The 18551-nt window shown below is 39.0% G+C and overlaps 1 protein-coding gene across 2 annotated transcripts in view; it reads right to left on the bottom strand.

The window, feature by feature from the left end:
* The window catches only part of TEX264 (testis expressed 264, ER-phagy receptor), a 175259-nt gene that overhangs the window by 14438 nt on the left and 142270 nt on the right, over positions 1–18551 (bottom strand). The gene's annotated exons all lie outside the window — the stretch shown is intronic.

The raw sequence follows: 18551 nt of genomic DNA, 5'->3' as shown, positions 1-18551 counted from the left end.
CACTCCCTCGCCCTTCCCTCGCTACCCACCACAATTAAGAGATTTCAAATTTTAGCCTCAGTTTCAAAGCAGCCAATCACTGCTCAATTTTTTTTAATCCCATTTATATCCCGCCCTTCTCCAAAGACTCAGGGCAGCTTACAATCTAAGAAGCACAAATCAATGTGCTTAGCAATAGCCTTCATTCTATGTATATGCCTTCTTATTAGGGCTTTCGGCCCCCCCAAGCGGCATTATTACAAAGTCAGCTTATTGCCCCCAACAATCTGGGTCCTCATTTTACCTACCTCGGAAGGATGGAAGGCTGAGTCAACCTTGAGCCTGGTGGGACTCGAACCTGCACTAATTGCAGGCAGCTGGTGTTACTTAAGGAGGCATTAGCCCACTGCTCCACCAAGCTTCACTGCCAACTGATTGGGCACAGGGGGCAGAAAGAGGTGGGAAGGAGGATAGGATATGTCTCTCCCATCTTCCCTTGCACCACACAACCTGTGGGTTTCTGGGAAGTACAGCGTAGCACTGAAGTGACCACAACTTGGCGAAAGTTCAATTCCACAGGAGTAATGGGTCCTGAATTTTGAACTCATTCTGCAAGTTAACGGATTTAAATTACCTCGGTTCAAAAATTATTGCTCTGTGATATGCTGTTTTGTGCTATTGAAGATTACAAACAGACTAACAGACATGAGAGTCTTAGTAGTACATAGATACAGCCATAGTCTTGGCCCTCCTGAACTTTCAGTTGGCTCTCCTTGATCTAGTAACCAACACTCTGGAACCAGTTCTTTGTGTATGTCTGTAAAAGACCCCTTTGATTAATTTATATTGGGCTTTAGTAGCTCTGAGCTATTTTGTTGGCTCTTCACATTTTTCATTTGAAAATAAAAATCTCCTTAATGTTAGAAAGAAAGAAGTTGCCTGGAGACTTGACTGATTTCAAATGATACCTCATTCACTCCTTGTATGTTTTGGGGACATTACATACAGCTCTTTGCACTTCCACAAAGGAGACAAGAAACTATCTCTTCCAGTACTTTGGTCCCTAATCATGAGTTACATATGAGGAACAAAGACTTTGTATTTTGGGAATACGGTGTGCCTAAAGCTTAGTGCATGTCAACAAGCCCAAACAGAAGTTCACATGTTTGATGAAAAATTGTCTGCTCCTTTTACTTCAGAGTCTAAGTGCAAGAACTTTTGATGATGTTGTTACTCATGGAGTTAACCCCTTGTTTGTGATTCAACTGACAGATAGCTAGCACCGTTATCTGTCTATACAAATGGTGAATGGATATATTTCCTTCCTATTGGATTAAATGAGGTCAGAGGAGGACAAATTTGCAGTACTTGCAGATATCCAGATAGCCATTTATTTTCTTCTGTGTTCTGACATATTTTCAAATAATTATTTACTAATTCGATGTAATTTTCCAGCAATTTTTGGAGAATTTATATGAGAATTCATGTGAGAATTTTGTTTATAATTCCAACATTCCCTATTTGATATATGATCACTGACAGTCCTGGAATTTCAACCATGAGTTCTTTTGCCTGGAAAGTAAGTTATGAAAGTTGCCAGAGATAGGCAGAAGGAGAAGTATACAAAACAGCAAAGCTAAATATATTTGCTGAAGAATTTCCTTCTGAGAAGCAACCTTCCTGCCCCCATATTACGTACAAAACTTCCAATCCCAGACTGGGTATTTTCTCCAAAAGGCACGAGGTGGCCTTCAATGAAAAAGCTGGAAGATCAATAGAAGTGGAAGCTCATTCACCACAGACCTTCGTCTGTTGCCTCTTTTATTCCTTGGGGAGGATAATTTTAAATGGCAAAATTAAAAAAAAGGAGGCAAGATAAAAGGACTTGATTTCCTTTTCTGTACTTGCAATGTGGTGTGTGAATCAAAGTTGAACACCTGAACAAGGTTGAGGAACTATGACCATCCTTCCTTCAATTAGAGCAGGGATGTAACATACAAGACTTGCATTTGAAAAAGTCCTTGTGGATTGCAGTTCAAAACTGCAAAAGGTTCTCGGGTTTGGAATGATGGAACAGAAGAGCACAATTTCAGAGGTGATGGATCCAAAAAGAAAGGAAACCCGTAGAAGCGAATGAGAGAGGTATTGCCTTTTCTTTGGCTTTCGTACACAGAATCATCTGCCTTTTATTCATGAGCACAAAAGTGACATTTACTTAAATGAAATCTTCAGTATTTCTCTGCACAACTCTCACATGAAGCTGGCAGGATTATTTCCAGTACCTGGACACTTTGTCAGGAAATCTTCATGGTTTTAATAGCAATACTAGAAAATTGTGACTCTCTTCCTCAAACTCCCCTCCATCACATCTTGCCCACTGTTATGGGAGCTACTAAGTTTATTTCATATAAATATCTCAGTCTTTGCCTCAGAAGTTACATGAAATGTACTCCTTACCAGCTCTGTATTTGTAATACTGTCACCAAAACAACTAAAAAAACTTAAATAATGTGCATACATATGTCACATTAGAAGAAGTCCAAGAATTTCTATGATGATAAAATCTGTGAAGATAAAACTGTCCTTGGAAGCCAGTCATTATTTTTAGTTCTGAAGTTACCTGGAATTATGATTAGGAATATAAAGGAACATTTTTAATTTTGAAGAAAATTAATATTGCACTGTAACATTACAAGTGTTTCATTGTTACACGACAGTAACAATAGACTAGACTAGACTAGACTAGACTAGACTAGAGCTGGAAGGAATCTTGGACCAGTATTTGAGAGGCTGCCACAAAAAAGAGGGGGACAAACTATTCTCCAAAGCAACAGAGGGCAGGACAAGAAACAATGGTTGGAAACTCATCAAAGAGAGAAGCAACCTGGAATTAAGGAGAAACTTCCTGACAGTGAGGACAATTAACCAGTGGAACAGCTTGCCTTCAGAAATCGTGGGCGCTCCATCACTGGAGGTTTTTAAGAAGAGACTGGACAGTCACTTGTCTGAGATTTAATTTAATTTAATAATTTGATTTCTATACCGCCCTTCTCCCGAAGGACTCAGGGCGGTGAACAGGGCAATACACAGTAAAAATCGAATACAAAAATTAAAAAAACCATTAAACATCATGCCCATAAAATCAATCCATATTAAAATTAAAACTAGTTTTAAAAACCCAACCCCATCCCGTCAGACCAGGCCAGCTTGTTCAAAAAAGAATGTTTTGAGATCGCGCCGGAAGGAGCGAAGGTCGGGGGCCATCCGGAGCTCAACCGGTAAGCGGTTCCAAAGGTCTGGCGCGCCCACAGAGAACGCTCTCCCCCTGGGGGTCACCAATCGGCATTCTTTGATCGGCGGCACCCTGAGGAGGCCCTCTCTGTGGGAGCGCACTGGACGGAGGGAAGTTGACGCCGGCCGCAGGTGTTGCCGTAGGTAATCCGGACCCATGCCATGAAGGGCTTTGTAAGTCATAACTAACACCTTGAACCTCACCCGGAGAGCAACCGGTAGCCAATGCAGCTCGCGGAGCAAAGGTGTAACATGGGAGTATCGGGAAACTCCCAAGACAACTCGCGCGGCTGCATTCTGCACAAGTTGGAGTCTCCGGGTGGACCCCAAGGGCAGCCCCATGTAGAGAGCATTACAGTAGTCTAGACGAGAGGTCACGAGCGCATGAGTGACTGTGCGCAAGGCATCCCGGTCTAGATAGGGCCGCAACTGGCGCACCAGGCGAACCTGGGCAAAGGCCCCCCTAGTCACAGCTCCAATATGCTCTTCCAAAGAGAGCTGTGAGTCTAGAAGGACCCCCAAGTTGCGGGCCCTATCTACGGGGGGTAATAGCTCACCCCCCATGGCCAATGATGGAATAATCGGAATTTCCCGGGATGCCGGCACGAACAGCCACTCAGTCTTGTCAGGGTTGAGTCGAAGCCTGTTCCTCCCCATCCAGACCCGGACCGCCTCCAGGCAACGGGACATCACGTTGAGGGCATCGCTGGGGTGGTTTGGGGTAGAAATAAAAAGTTGGGTATCATCAGCATATTGGTGGTACCCAACTCCAAAACCACGAATGATCTCACCCAGCGGCTTCATATAGATGTTGAACAGGAGAGGCGAGAGAACCGATCCCTGAGGGACTCCACAAATGAGAGGTCTCAAGGTCGATCTCTGCCCCCCTGCCAACACCGACTGCGAACGTCCCAGAAAAACTGTGCCTCCCACTCCTAACCCTCTGAGACGTCGCAGCAGGATACCATGGTCGATGGTATCAAAAGCCGCTGAGAGGTCTAAAAGGACTAGGACAGAGGAGCAACCTCTGTCCCGAGCCCGCCAGAGATCATTCACCAGCGCGACCAATGCCGTCTCCGTGCTGTACCCGGGCCTGAAACCCGATTGGTACGGGTCTAGGTAATCAGCTTCATCCAAGAACAAAGGGAGCTGCTGTGCCACCACGCTCTCAACAACCTTCGCCAAAAAGCGAAGGTTGGAGACCGGACGATAGTTGTTTAAAATTGCTGGGTCCAAGGCAGGCTTCTTGAGGAGGGGTCTCACCACCGCCTCCTTCAAGGTGGCGGGAAAGCTACCCTGACTCAAAGAGGCCGTAATCACTGCCTGGAGCCAGCCTCGTGTCCCATCCCGGGCTGCATAAGTCAGCCAGGAGGGGCACGGGTCCAACAAACACGTGGTGGAGCTCAGCTTCCCCATGATCTTGTCCACTTCTTCAGGAGTCACAGGATCGTATAGGTATAGGTTTTCCTGCTTGAGCAGGGGGCTGGATTAGAAGGCCTCCGAGATCCCTTCCACCTCTATTCTATTCTATTTAGGATGACAATATTATTACAGGCATAGAATTATTTGGATTTTTCATCCTAAGTTATATAATATTATATAATCTTTAAAAAGAACAACTGCACTCACATGAAAGTACATTACACGATAATGGTTTTAAACTAATTAATGTTAAAATCTCCACTGTATTGTTTATGTATGTGTGTATACACAAACTTACAACACATACACACAAAACTCGTCTATCTCTCTATCTTGATTAAAGGAAAAAAGATCAAACTGAAAACTTATCTAAAAATTAAAACAAAAAAGAGAAGAAAGGATAATAACTGCTAAAGAATTGGCAGTTGTGATTTTACCTTCTTACGTATATAATAACAATGGCTATTGGTTTTTGAGTCTCAGCCTTGTATACATTTGCTAATTGTGATTTTTGTGGACATTCAGGCCCTCTTAGAAGCCACTGTAAGTAGTTATATTCACTATGCTTTGTGATGTATTGTATGTATGGGAACCATTCTTGCTGAATTTAGGAAGGGGAACACCACCTTCCTCAAGGATGGATTCACCAACTTTATCACACAGAGGCAGCTGGGAGACAGGTACACTGGCAGCAATCTCAACTGATCCGTAAAGACCAACTTAACAGAGTGTCAATTCCAGTAAGCTGCACAGCACCATCTTGAAATACCTGCTAGAGTGTCACCGATAATCATAACTACTCTATCTATTCTCTCCTGGGATCTTGGCTCTTCCACACTCAAAATTCAGGCAGCACATTTCCAAGAGGTTGGCATCTCCCTCCATGCCCATCTAGGTCTACAAAGTAATACAAAGTATTGCTTATAATCTGTAAAGCCCAAACTGTTTTGGCTATCAGATACCTGAAGGACTGTCTTTCTCAGTAAGCCTCAATCTCTCCTGTGCATATTTTTAGGGAGAGATGCTGAGATACATTATATTAGGTAAAGGGACCGGGGGGGGGGGTGTCTAATGACACTCATTCTCTGTAGCTGTCCACCTACTTTAGAACACTTAAGTAGCTGTTCATGTTTAGGTTCTTAATTCAATATTTTTAATGAATCAATAATTGATACGTGTAGGCACTCTTACAGAGTTACTTAGTGCTTCATATTGTTTGGAGCAGGTAGAAGATTGCAACTCCTTGGAATTGCTACATCCCCTTTGGATGCAGGATGGATGCTGCATCCTTATGAAGGGGCAGGTAAATGCTATATTCATGCCACCTACACTCTCCAAATTATCTTTTCACTTCCAATCAAACGTGCTACATAGCTCTATTAGTTTAAAACCGAGTTCTTCAAGAAAAGGTAATTTAAAATAATTGTCAATTCCCATCTAAAGATCTGGCTGACTTGTGTAACCAGCCACAATACTGTATAATTCAAAAAGAGACACAACACAAAGATAGTATATTTTTACATTATGGTTAATAATAATAATAATAATAATAATAATAATAATAATAATAATAATAATAATAATTATTATTATTATTATTATTATTATTATTTTATTTATATACCGCCCTTCTCCCGAAGGACTCAGGGCGGTGAGATCAGGGCAAATAATTGTTATGCAAAAGTTTTCAAGGCCTTGAGAAATGCTTCTTTAACCAATTTTGGTCTGTTTGCACTTTTATTTTATGTATTTACATTCCGCAGCCATGACATTTTGCCTGTATAATTAGGGGGGGGGGGAAATTCAGAATTTAATTGGACACCAAACTGCAAGGGATTTAGTGAACAACTTATATTGAGTGGATCTTGTGCAGCACTTACAAGTGTTGCAGATATGGATTTTTATTTGTTTGTTTATTATATTTATTTCCAACCAAATCAGGTTAACCACAGTAAAAATAACAGCAAAAACAACCAGTGGCACATAAATTATGCAAAATTATTGCCTGGTTGGTGTTCATCTATATACATAGATACATAATGCAACTCACCAGGCAAACAAGGGGAGCTGAATCTAATTAAGGTTTTAACAATGTTCCAAAATATGGGGGTCTCAAAGAGAAAGTCTTCTCCTCATCCTCCTCATCCAGAGTGTCTACTAGGACTAAATGGTAGAGGAAGACCCCCACTGTTTATTGACAATAAAAACTCAGCTTTGGACAGATTTGAGCTTGTTTTGTCCCATCTTGATCCTGAAAGCCTCCAGCCACTGGCACACATTGTTGATGACATTTGGGTCCATGGTGACGATCTATACTTGGGTATCATTTACATACTGATGACATTTTAGCCCAAACTGGCAGATGTCCAGATGACTAGGTTTTAAACTTTACTGGCATAGATTCAGACTATCAATCATATCTGGGATTGTCTATTTTGATAGCCGTTCAAGAAAAATGTTGTACACTAAGCCTAAGCCTAACACAATATTCTAGATAACATGGTTTTAAGCTAGGTTTAGTGATAAAAGCTTCCTCAGATATTTCCAGAATGTATCTTTAATATCACTGCTATAGAAACATGCCCTGGAGCCATAGAAGTTTTGCTGAGATTGGGATGACATCTAGTATAGCTGATGAGGATGAAGTAGTTCATAAATTTTGAAAATGTGAACAGTGTTCAATTATATAACCTTTGCCAGGTCACAACACAAAGAAAAAACTGCCATCCACAAAGAAGGAATTGCCATATATTGGTTATACTATTATTCCATAAAGTAAACTCTTACAGAAAAGCATGGAAACGTCCATATACCCAAGGCAGGGAGCAAAAAAGGCAGGAACAGCTGGACCATATGCACGCAGTCAGGTGCTTCCCATTTAAAAATCTGTCTCAGTTGTAGAAGGTTGTAGCATGGGTTAATATGCAAGTTCATCACCCAGAGTGACACAAACAAAACATTCTGATTAGTAACAACGATATTGTTCACAAACAATTCAGACTGGGTCAAATGCAGACATCTCCAACGACAATGTTTATTTGGGCAAATTGCCTTCAATGTGAGCTACTTCCGTGTGTCCTCAGTGATATCATCACATAATCAAATCTTCTTAAAATGCAGAAAATTATTTATAGAGAAAATGCTTTCTTTCCAACATCGAGGCCGCTGCCATCTGTAGTGCCAACAGACACACAATTTCCCCGTTATCTCTGAAAGCCAAATATTAGGAGACACAGATTGCTTGAAAGTATTCTATGAATGCTTTTATGATCCTTTCAGTTCCCTCTACCCCCCCCCCACCTCTACTACAATCCTCCCAAAACTCACCCCTATCATTTTGGAGAGAAGGGATGCATTACATATGCTGCCTGGTTTGACCAACTGTTAGCCTGTTAACTTGCCTTGAAACTGAGGGCAAGATAAGAACAACTGGTTGAAATGGAAAGAAATTAAGACTCAGGAGGAGGCAGAGGAATTTCCTGCTGGTAAGAGCTGGTAAGCAGTGGAACATTTTGAAACAGTAGCAAACACCTCAGGCTGGATGTTTTGAATGGGGACTGTTTCATGGCTATCTGCCCTGGATTAGATGCCCTGGAAGTCCCTTCAAATTCATCTATTCTATGATTCTTTACAATTTTTATCACCTCTGAAACGTTCCTCTTTATAGTTCTGCAATGCTTCATGTTTAACAACAACAACAAAAAGGTATTTTAGAATATGGTGTGTGTGTGTGCGTGTGTGGAAGAACATAGTACTTGTCTAGAACACTTTAAAGCAGTTCATTATTCAAACAGCAGCAGCGGAATGAAGCCACCCAGTCCAGGAAAAGATGCAGCTGCTTTTAAACTTGCGCACAGAAGTGCTACATTTATCCCCCAGCCTGCTCTATAGCATCTCTTTGGTGCTGAAGCACTGCACAACTTTTATTCTTCTCCCATGAATTATTACTTTTTTATTAAATTGAACCCTCTCCCTCCCTCCCCCCTCTCTCTTCTTAGGAATTTCAGAATCAAAGAATGTGTACATTGTGAGAGATCTTAAAAATCATCAAGCATAACCCTCTGGGCTGTGCAGGAATCTATTCTACATCATCCCATATATAGGTGGTTATCCAGCCTCTCCCTCCAACAAGGGAGAAGCCAGCATCTCCCGAAGAATTATTAGTGCCCATTGCAGAAGACATGTGTACAATAACAATCATGCAAATGCTATGATTTACATACTTGCATCAGACCTTCTGAGGTAAGTACATAATGTTGTATTTGCATGATTATGTCATTAAGGTGTGTGTACCTATTTTGACTTTGCTACGGTCATCAGTATCCCAACAGCCCCACAAGAACTGTTGGTCAGTTCTTACCATGGCAACTTCTTTCTAACATCCAACCGAAATCTGCTTGCTTGTTATTTATATCCATTGTTTTTTGTTTCATCTTCTTGTGACAGCCGTTCAGATATTTGAAGAAATATCTAAGGAATTGCAGCAGCTCAAGGCACATAAAAACACTCCCTCACACAGAGAATTAGCTGTTATATTCTCTTCTCTTTTTAAAAAAAGAAACTGACAATAAATGAAAATAGATTTTTTTTTAAAAAAAGCATGTAAACAGCTTTACTTTCATTTGCTAGGATTGTGAAGCCTCAGAATCTAGTCCATCCTCAGCTTTGGAAGCTTACTAGGTGACTTTGGACCAGTTATACTCTTTTAACCCAACTTGTTGTTGCAGGAAAAGTAGATAGGAAGAATGCAGTGTATGCCATTTTGAGCTCATGAAGGAAAAACAGGATATAAATCTAAAAAATAAATTAATGGAGAGAAAAAACACAGAAAGAAAATTCTGGCAGGGGTAGGCAACCTTGGCTCTTTTATGACTCATGGACTTCAACTCCCAGCTATGCTGACTCAGGAATTCTGGGAGTTGAAGTCCATGTCTCATAAAAGAGCCGAGGTTGCCTACCCCTGGCATAGAGGGAAGGGAACAGTGAGAGCTGTACCCAGAAGCATGCACACCAGAAATCAAATTTCCTAGCAAAAATTCTTCTTAGTTTAAAAAGATTCCTAATCAGAACACCACGTAAGTGATGCACAAAGTCTACAAAAAATAATAGGTGTATAACAAAAAACATAGTGAGAAGTAGCCAATCTATGGAACGACTTGACATATGTGGAACACAAGTATGGTAGCACAACAGCATAAACCACTCAACAGAACAATATATTTTACCATTGTGATGAAAGTTTCTATGTAGAGAAAGATGTTATTACTTTCGCAAAACTCCACATTCCTATACAGTGGAAAGATAAATACTAGTAAATACCTCTCCTATATAACATGCAATCATTGTCATCCTGCTAAGTCTTGAGTGAGGTGAAAATACATATCATTATTCAAGAAAAAGTACACCAGATTGAAAATCATAGCTTGTTGTAATACTTCCATCGAAAATTATTTTGAATTTGCATACTAATTTTCCCATTTGTTAATTTTAGTTCTGAATTATTCTTTTAATTCTCTCCATGTCGTAATCTCTGCATCTCAACTTACCTTTTGTGTCATATATCTGGAAATCTAAAACATTTACACGTTTTATAACTAAATCAGTCTTTCTAAATGTCCTAATGTGAAGGCTCAATTTATTTTAACTGCTAACAAAGCAACAGGAAAAATAATCATGAACCACAATTTAAGATGGTAACTATAAGGAAGGCTAATCTGGAAATTAACAAGGAGTGAGAAACATGCAGTGAGAAACAAAAACAGATGTAAGGCCACAGTGGATGAATCCATAGCAAGAACTGCTGTATTTAAAATTCTAAATTTGCAATATATGTGAAAATATTTGTTATATGAAATAATGAAGAAATGAACAAATTTAAATATTAAACTTGGAAATCTTGAAATCATGCAAGACCCAGGGGCTAAACATGCATAGAGATCATGCAATTCTCAGTCAAGGCATGCAATGTTATTCACAGCACAGACAAGAGGTAAGCAATAGTAGGTTAAGAAATTAAGGCCACGCAAGAAAATGAAACATAGTTAAGACCAATGTATATAAGCACCATTCATGATACTTTCCTACATCTTTCTGCCTTTGTTCCACTTTGTTCACTGTATCCATAGTTTTATTCATCACCTTTTTATTTTTTAAACTCTGTATCTGTTTCTCTGAGGATCAATTTAATCGATCCAAGACTTTCTTAATGTTCTCCTTCCTCTCATGCCATTCACTCTTCCATACAGTTTTTGCAACTCAATCCTTATTTGTTCTCTCTAGAACAGGGGTGTCAAACTGGCAGCCCACAGGCCGGATGCATCATATGCACACCACGCCCACCCTGGCTCCGCAAAGGCAAAAAACGTCACGAAACATCACAATATGTCACGTGATGCAATCGAGTTTGACACCCGTGCTCTAGAAGATGAAACTTCCAAGTATTTCTTGAATATTGGTTATTCATTTTTGTATTCAATTCACATTTATTCAGATCCATTCATTCTTTACCATATCTCATCTAGTTTTACCTCATACACTTAAGTACCTCATTTCCAGTACACTGAACTTATTTTACATTTGTACTTAAATGTGGAACTTTCACTTGTAATTACAGCCATTTTCACTTATTTGACAAAAAAAATCATTCCCTGCAGAAAATCATATACTACATACTATTTTTATAACAAACCTCATTTGCACTTAACATTTTCCTATCTCTATCAAACTATAGAAATTCATCTACCGTACTTGGTCTAGTTTTTCACCATTTATGTATAACCTGCAATCATTCAGTCCATTGTCTCTATTATACCCAACCTGATGCAATAGATGTGTTGTATTTTTGATATATTTTTGACATCTATTTCTTTGCATCGTACAATCTAGAAAACATCTGCTGCATATTATTTGCTATGCTCAGCCAACAGAATAGGAAAGAACTGCATAGAAAAATCCTCCTACATTCACCTATCATCACATCTGTACTATCGCTACAAGCATTCCTTGCATATTTATCTATCAGTATCTTAAACAACCAAGAGGGCATCACACACCCTTGTCTTACTTCCTGCCTAATGATGATCCATTTGCTAAACATTTTACTTACTCTCATGCATCCTTTACTTCCATTATATATCACTCTTACAACACTGATAAAAGAGAATATTTGTAGCTCAGGATTAAATTTTGGGTCCTTGGTGCTCTGAACTTAGTGGTTTTCTTGTAGGCATTTCATTAACAAACTAGGTAACATCATCAGTATGGAGTGGGGTTTGCTCTTCAGCAAAAACGCCTGACCACTCAACCCAATATAGCATAGCCAACACAAGCTGTGAAAAAAATAACACTTCCATACATCAAAACTTCTCAGAAACTATCAACAGACTATTACAACCACATGGCATTACCATAATATACAAAGCCCTGCAAAACCTCTTAAATAAGCCAAAAGATACAGCAGCCCCAGAACAAAAAAAAAGGAGTCATCTATAACATGCAGTATAAAGACTGCAGCAGCCACTACATAGGCTAAACAGGCAGAACACCAACTAGTCATCAGAAGACATGATGAAAACTCCTTAATTTCACAACACGTGGACAGACTTAACCATAGTTTCAACTGGGAAACTTCCAGACAATGCCTGGAAGCCTGCCACTCTGACAAATCAAAAATCAACAGGCACACAGACATAAACAACACATACATACCATTCAACAGGCCAAAAAGGGAATAAAAAGACCAAAACATTTCCTCACCAGCAATCAACACCCAGGTGAGTAGAGATTAACACCAAGATTAACATTAGATTAACAATCAAGAAGCAAACAATACTCCAATCAAGAAAGTGCCAAACAAGCTAACAGTAAACAGCCCAAACAAAGAATGACCAATGACCTCACACTAACAGGGCAAGCCACTAGAATATAAATTGAGAGAAAACCCCATTCCCCCCTAGTACTAATGATGTTGCCTAGTTTGTTAATGAAATGTCTCCAAGAAAACCACTAAGCTCAGAGAGCACCAAGGACCTTACCAAATTAATTTTCAATCCACATTCACACCAAACATTTCATAATTCAAGCCTATTTACTTTGTCTTATTCTTTCTCTACATCAACAAATATACAAAATGCTTTATCTTTTTGTATGCTTTGCAGTAATATGAACAGCAAAAAATCTGATATGCATGTGTGCATGTATGCATGATTACATAGATAGAAAGACACAGACTGATAGATAGATTCATCATAGCGACAGGTATTTCCCTTCTATTCTTCTGGATGGCAAAGTAGTGTGAGTAGAACCTTATATGATATTCTAATAATGGACTGACTTCATATGGCAAAGATCGTTGGAAAAGGAGACAGCAAATCTGTATTGCTAGCACTGCAGTAGGATAAACATTTCATATGCTAAAAAGAACAAATATGAATCTATTGATTAGTCTAAATTTATGACAATGAGAACTAAATGATTCCATATACAAAAGAATACCAGATTTTACTTTTAAAGAGGGTTACCAGTCCCTGGGAAGTCAAAGAGGAGCAGAAGTTAAGGCCTCCATCTAGTGTAAAGTTTAGTAATTTACCGTTCATTTGATGACCAGAATTTCAAAATTTGTAACAGGCAATAAAATACACAATCAACTCAGAAATCACTTCCTGGAATGCATGATTTTGAGAACTGCACTTTTTTATGAATCCTGGGATGGCTACATAAGCAGATTCTAACATCCTTGGATGTGGTGTCTCATTCCAGAAGACTGGAACAGGCTAGAATGAAAGTGATGGACAGAACATTATAATAAGAACAATGAACAGGATGCTGAAACTGAAGCTGTGAAAAGTAACAAATGACTTCCAAATTAAGGAGCTGGAAAAGAAGAGAAAAGAAAAAAAAATGTTATTTGTAACTTTTTATGTGAGACATATCCATTTGAAGCAATCTCTGGCTGACGTTTGTTAAGAAAGAGCCTTGCAATAGTCAATATTCCAATGATTAAAGACAATCTATCATCTGTGATAAGGAAGATATTTTAATAGTATAAAAGGATACCTGAACATTCAAAGAGAAAGTCTTAAAGAGTAGTTTCATCATACCAGATGCTTTTTCAGAGAGCCGGGTTTGTTATACAAGATGAGAGGACTGAAAACATACACCTGAGTATTATTCATAATCCTTATGAAGCTCTGTGCAAAACCTAATTGGAAAACTTTACACAAAGACAGTGATGGAACATACAAGATGATTCTGTTCACTGGACCAAGGAAAGAAAAATACATTGGATCTCTACAGCCCAGGATATCAATAATATTAATTCAAGCTATGGCTCAGGATCAGAAAATGTTAAAAGAATAATAAAACTATTCCCAGCTAGTGGGTTCTGTTAGTCATAGTACCATTTAAGGCTTAATGATGAGACTTGGAAAATATCATTTAAGGCTTAATGATGAGGCTCGGAAAATATCGGAAAACAAATTAAGTATTAAGAGAACTCTTGCAGTATTTTTTAAGCATCTAAGATTCAAGTTCTACACACAATTCTACAATCACTTTCCGTATTTATAAAGAAAAGAAAACCTTACCCCCTAAATATATTGACAATATATCTATGAATATACTAAAAGCACACTAAGTTCTGTCTTACTTCTTTTAATACACACATGTACAAAAACCTGTGAATGAAGAAAACAGAAAGTCTTTAGATTGATACTAATAGAGATCCTCCATCTGGAAGCAGCCATAGCCTCTAAAATATCCTTTACAGTAAACTTCTCATTAGAATACATCCTCTGGGTTTCTTAATGACAATTGTATTGTTATACTGTACATCACTAACTGCCATTTTGTAATGTGTGTACATTTTCACATAGCATGATTCTGAGGTTTACAAATTTAGTTGCCATGTAAATAAATGAACCAGAGATACACTCTGTTTGAATAAATTAACTCATTTAATTTTATAGTGAAGCCAGACATAGCAATAGGAAAGGAAAACAAGAATACACTTTTAACATTTAACTACCCTTGAGATTCAAAAATGCCCATTATATTCAGGGCAACAACAATTACATTCATATTTCCTTTTACCCAGATACTTTCAATCAAGCTCGAATCACCAGTTAGTAGCTTTAGCCATTCAGGCAGACATACCCCCTGTGAGGAAAGATCTGTTCTGGATATCCCTGTGATATACCCCAGATTGACAGAAAAGACCTGGGGCAAGCCAACAAAGAGCTCAACCATTCATTGTCTCAAACACTTGTCATTCTGATCCCAAAATAAGTCACTAGATAAGTTATTGTCTCCCTTACGTCAAATCATGCTAAGAAACTATTGTAACGGTTCCATGATGTTCCATTCCTATCAACATTCTCAGTTCCTAGAAGTCCAGCAAAGCAAAAGAGCCACATTACTGAAGCAGCACAGAGACTATTCAGCTATAAAGCTACGAACTACTAGCACATAAAGCAGGGAACTCGGCATAATTACACTCAAAGTCGTTGGGCAGAAACGGAAGAGTTTATAGATAGCCTCACTGCTTCATCCCTTCCTGGAGTATCGGAACATTAATCTGGAGTATTGTTGAGAGCTCCTTCCCTGAGGGATTCAGAAGCAGGAGACCTGAACTGCAACTTCTTATCTCTGCAATGACTTGCATTTATAACTGGCTGCTTCTGCAGTTGAAAGGATGATTGTCAAAGATCTGTCCCATCAGGATTCCCCTGTTCTTGCAATATCCCAGGATGGTGTCTTTTCTAGAGTGGTTATTTCATGGTGTCTGCCAGGATCCACTGCTTCCCCATGTATGCATTACAAATTATGAAGTGCTGAATACATGTCTGCCTCCTTTCCCTCCTTCAGAGCCAAAGATCCTTTTACAGGTCCTGTAGATATGTAAAAAGGTATACAATTTAAAAAAAAACAATTAAATAAAAATGTACCAAAAGGTGCTATTAAAAAGAATAACAGTATTTGTTAAGTAAACAGCCTAAACATCTTGAAGACATAAATTCTGCCTCATTGACTTCAATGCCTAATATATAATCTGAAGCACCAGTACTGTATCCAGACCACCTCTTAAGTCTTGCTGTAGAACCTGATCTATTAGATGTTTCTGAAAGAATAAAGAAGGATATATAAGGTCTTTGGCAGAGTAGTAATTTTGATTTCTACTGCTCCTGCAAGATTTTGAGACTTCACACAGATCTCGTCAAACAATTTTGCATCTGATTACTTTGACATTTCCTGCTAATACAATTCGTTAAAATGGCCTATTGATGTAAGACGGATTATGCATCTGAGAAGACACCTGGAGTGATGTCCGTGAAAGAGAAAAAAAAATGAACAGGCGCAGGTTCAAGCCCAAGATCAGGCATATACACTGTGGTAAGAGTGGCAAAGCAGCAATAGATTTCTGCATTGATCACATCTACAGAGTGCTGTGTGCTTTTTAAGGTAATTTTCTCTTTTAAGTAAAATGTGCATGGAAGATTGTTATGGAGACTTTGCCAGGCATTTTGAAGGTGAAATTATGCATAATCATTCTGAATTTGACTCTAGATGGGCAGACTCTTCTGAGAAAATATCCTGCAAGATTACTTGAGATTTTTTTGAGCACCTGATTCCCGAGGAAGTAGGTTTCTCAGCTTGGTATAAGTTAGATTTCCATCCCATCTGGTTCGTATGTGCAGAATAAAGGACACAACAGGATAGATATTAAGTTTTAAATAAATTGGGGAGAGAGAGAGAGAGAGAGAGAGAGAGAGAGAGAGAGAGAGAGAGAGAGAGAGAGAGAGAGAGAGAGAGAGAGAAGACAATATTTCATGCCTTGTCATCTACTGGTTAGACTTCTACAGTATACTCTTTAAAATGACCTAGAGGCCACAGCTTGTTCTGAAACTGTTTGCTGTCTGGTGTCACCTGGTTTGATTAATGCTTATCAGTCACTGCTGCTACGTTTTAGGGCACAATTCAAGATGCTGGTCATTACCTGCCTATAAAATTCAACATAGATTGCTCCATGTTACCTTTAGGACCATCTTCTCCAGGCAGAATATATCTTTTATGTGCAGTATAACTGAGAATGAATGCATTGCCTTCACAATAGGACAGTTTACCTCTCCTGAGGTCAGGTTGGCCCCAACCCTTCTTTAGAAGAGTAGTTAAAACAATTTTCTTCCAGAACATTTGGTGAGGAAAGGTTTCAGCTGTGAATTATAACATATTAGATATGACATTTCTTTTTGTAACATATATTGTTGCTTGTTAAGATTTTATTGTTTTATTTATTTACACCCCACCCAATAAAGTCTAGTGAATCAGGAAGAATTTAGTTAAATTTCTTAATGATGGACTTCTGAACTTTTCCACCACTTCATCAATTTCATATCCTGTCCGTATGGGCTCAAAAATGTTTAGATGAAAATTCACAACAAATAAATGGTAATTTAAGGGTGCCATGGTTCAAGCATTCATTCACTCAGTGAATGAACGAACCGATCAATCAATTTGTATGGCTACCCACTTAACATGCAACTCTTAGCAGCCCACACTATTAAAAACGACAAATCACAACCAAAAATATCTTAAAATACAACAAAACATGCTGTGCCACAGAATTTCAGATAACCCAAACCTAAGTCAGAAACTGTCCAATTGGAAACAAAAGCTCCCAACCCAGGGAGAAAACAGAACGTCAGAGTCTTCTGAAAGGCAGATATGGTTAGGTTTATCTGAATCCCCAGGAGATTCTATAGGATAGGTGCAATGACAGAGAAGGTCTGTCTCCTGGGTCCCAACAGATGGCTTAAGCAACAGGACCCTCAGTAAGCCCATGCTTTCAGATCTTATTGTACAGGCAACAGTAATCAGAAACAGGGGTCCCACAGGCCCTGTGCCAGGAAGGGCTTTATTAGTAACAATTGGCAGCCTGAATTACTCCTAGGCAGCTTATAAAGCAGTTGATATGGGCATGCCAAGGTGTGCCCATAACTATATGTGCTAGTGCATGTGGTCTTGAAGGGCAATCCCATATAGAATATACTGCAGTGATTCACAGCTAACCAAGGCGTGAGTATAAAGCCTTCCAAAACAGAAATGGGTGCAATCAGGCAAAGGGAGTACAAACCACAGTTGCCACTTTCAAGCAGGAACTGTCAAAATGTACATGAGACTTCTCTGGGATAGTCCAATTCCATCTGGAACAAAAGATGGAAACTTTCAGAGTCCAGATGGCCCCACAATCCATTGCCACTTGGTCTTGCTAGAGTTGAGCATTATCTGCATTTCTCAAAGCTGATTCCCATGGAATTTAGATGATGAGAATTTGCAGCTTGTCCTTCTCCCCTCCCCTCGCTACTATATCACAATAAAGAACAGAATTGGTATTCCACTTTTGGACAGACAATAGGGATTAATCTATACAACATGATATTGAAGGTACCAATAAAATAAAAGTAGATTCTATTTTATTTACTGTGTGGTTCTTTTTTCAAGCCAGTTCACATCAATGATTGTAAGAGATGCTTCCTTACCCCATGGAAGCAGTTGTTGCAAAGGACAAGCTTGGAGCTAAGCTGGATCTTTTCCAATTACATGGAGACAGTTTCAAATATGTGTAGTCTATGGAGAACTAATTTTAGCAACTAGGAAGATTCTGACTGCAAAAAATCTGCCAAACATGATTACTTAGGGTCAAAGAGTTAGCATGAGATATAGACTGTAATTATAACAATTTTGTGCTGCAATTATGCACCTTTATCAACAATACTGAATTGCTGGCCAAATTACCGTATCACTAAACTCAAAGAATATGAATACCTGACAGTATTAGGATCTGCACCAAGGTTTAAAAAAAG

This window comes from Vipera berus, assembly GCF_964194415.1.
Source record: "Vipera berus genome assembly, chromosome: 2".
Lineage (NCBI taxonomy): Eukaryota > Metazoa > Chordata > Lepidosauria > Squamata > Viperidae > Vipera > Vipera berus.
Note: the sequence above shows the minus strand (reverse complement) of the source record. Positions and strands in the feature narration are given on the sequence as shown.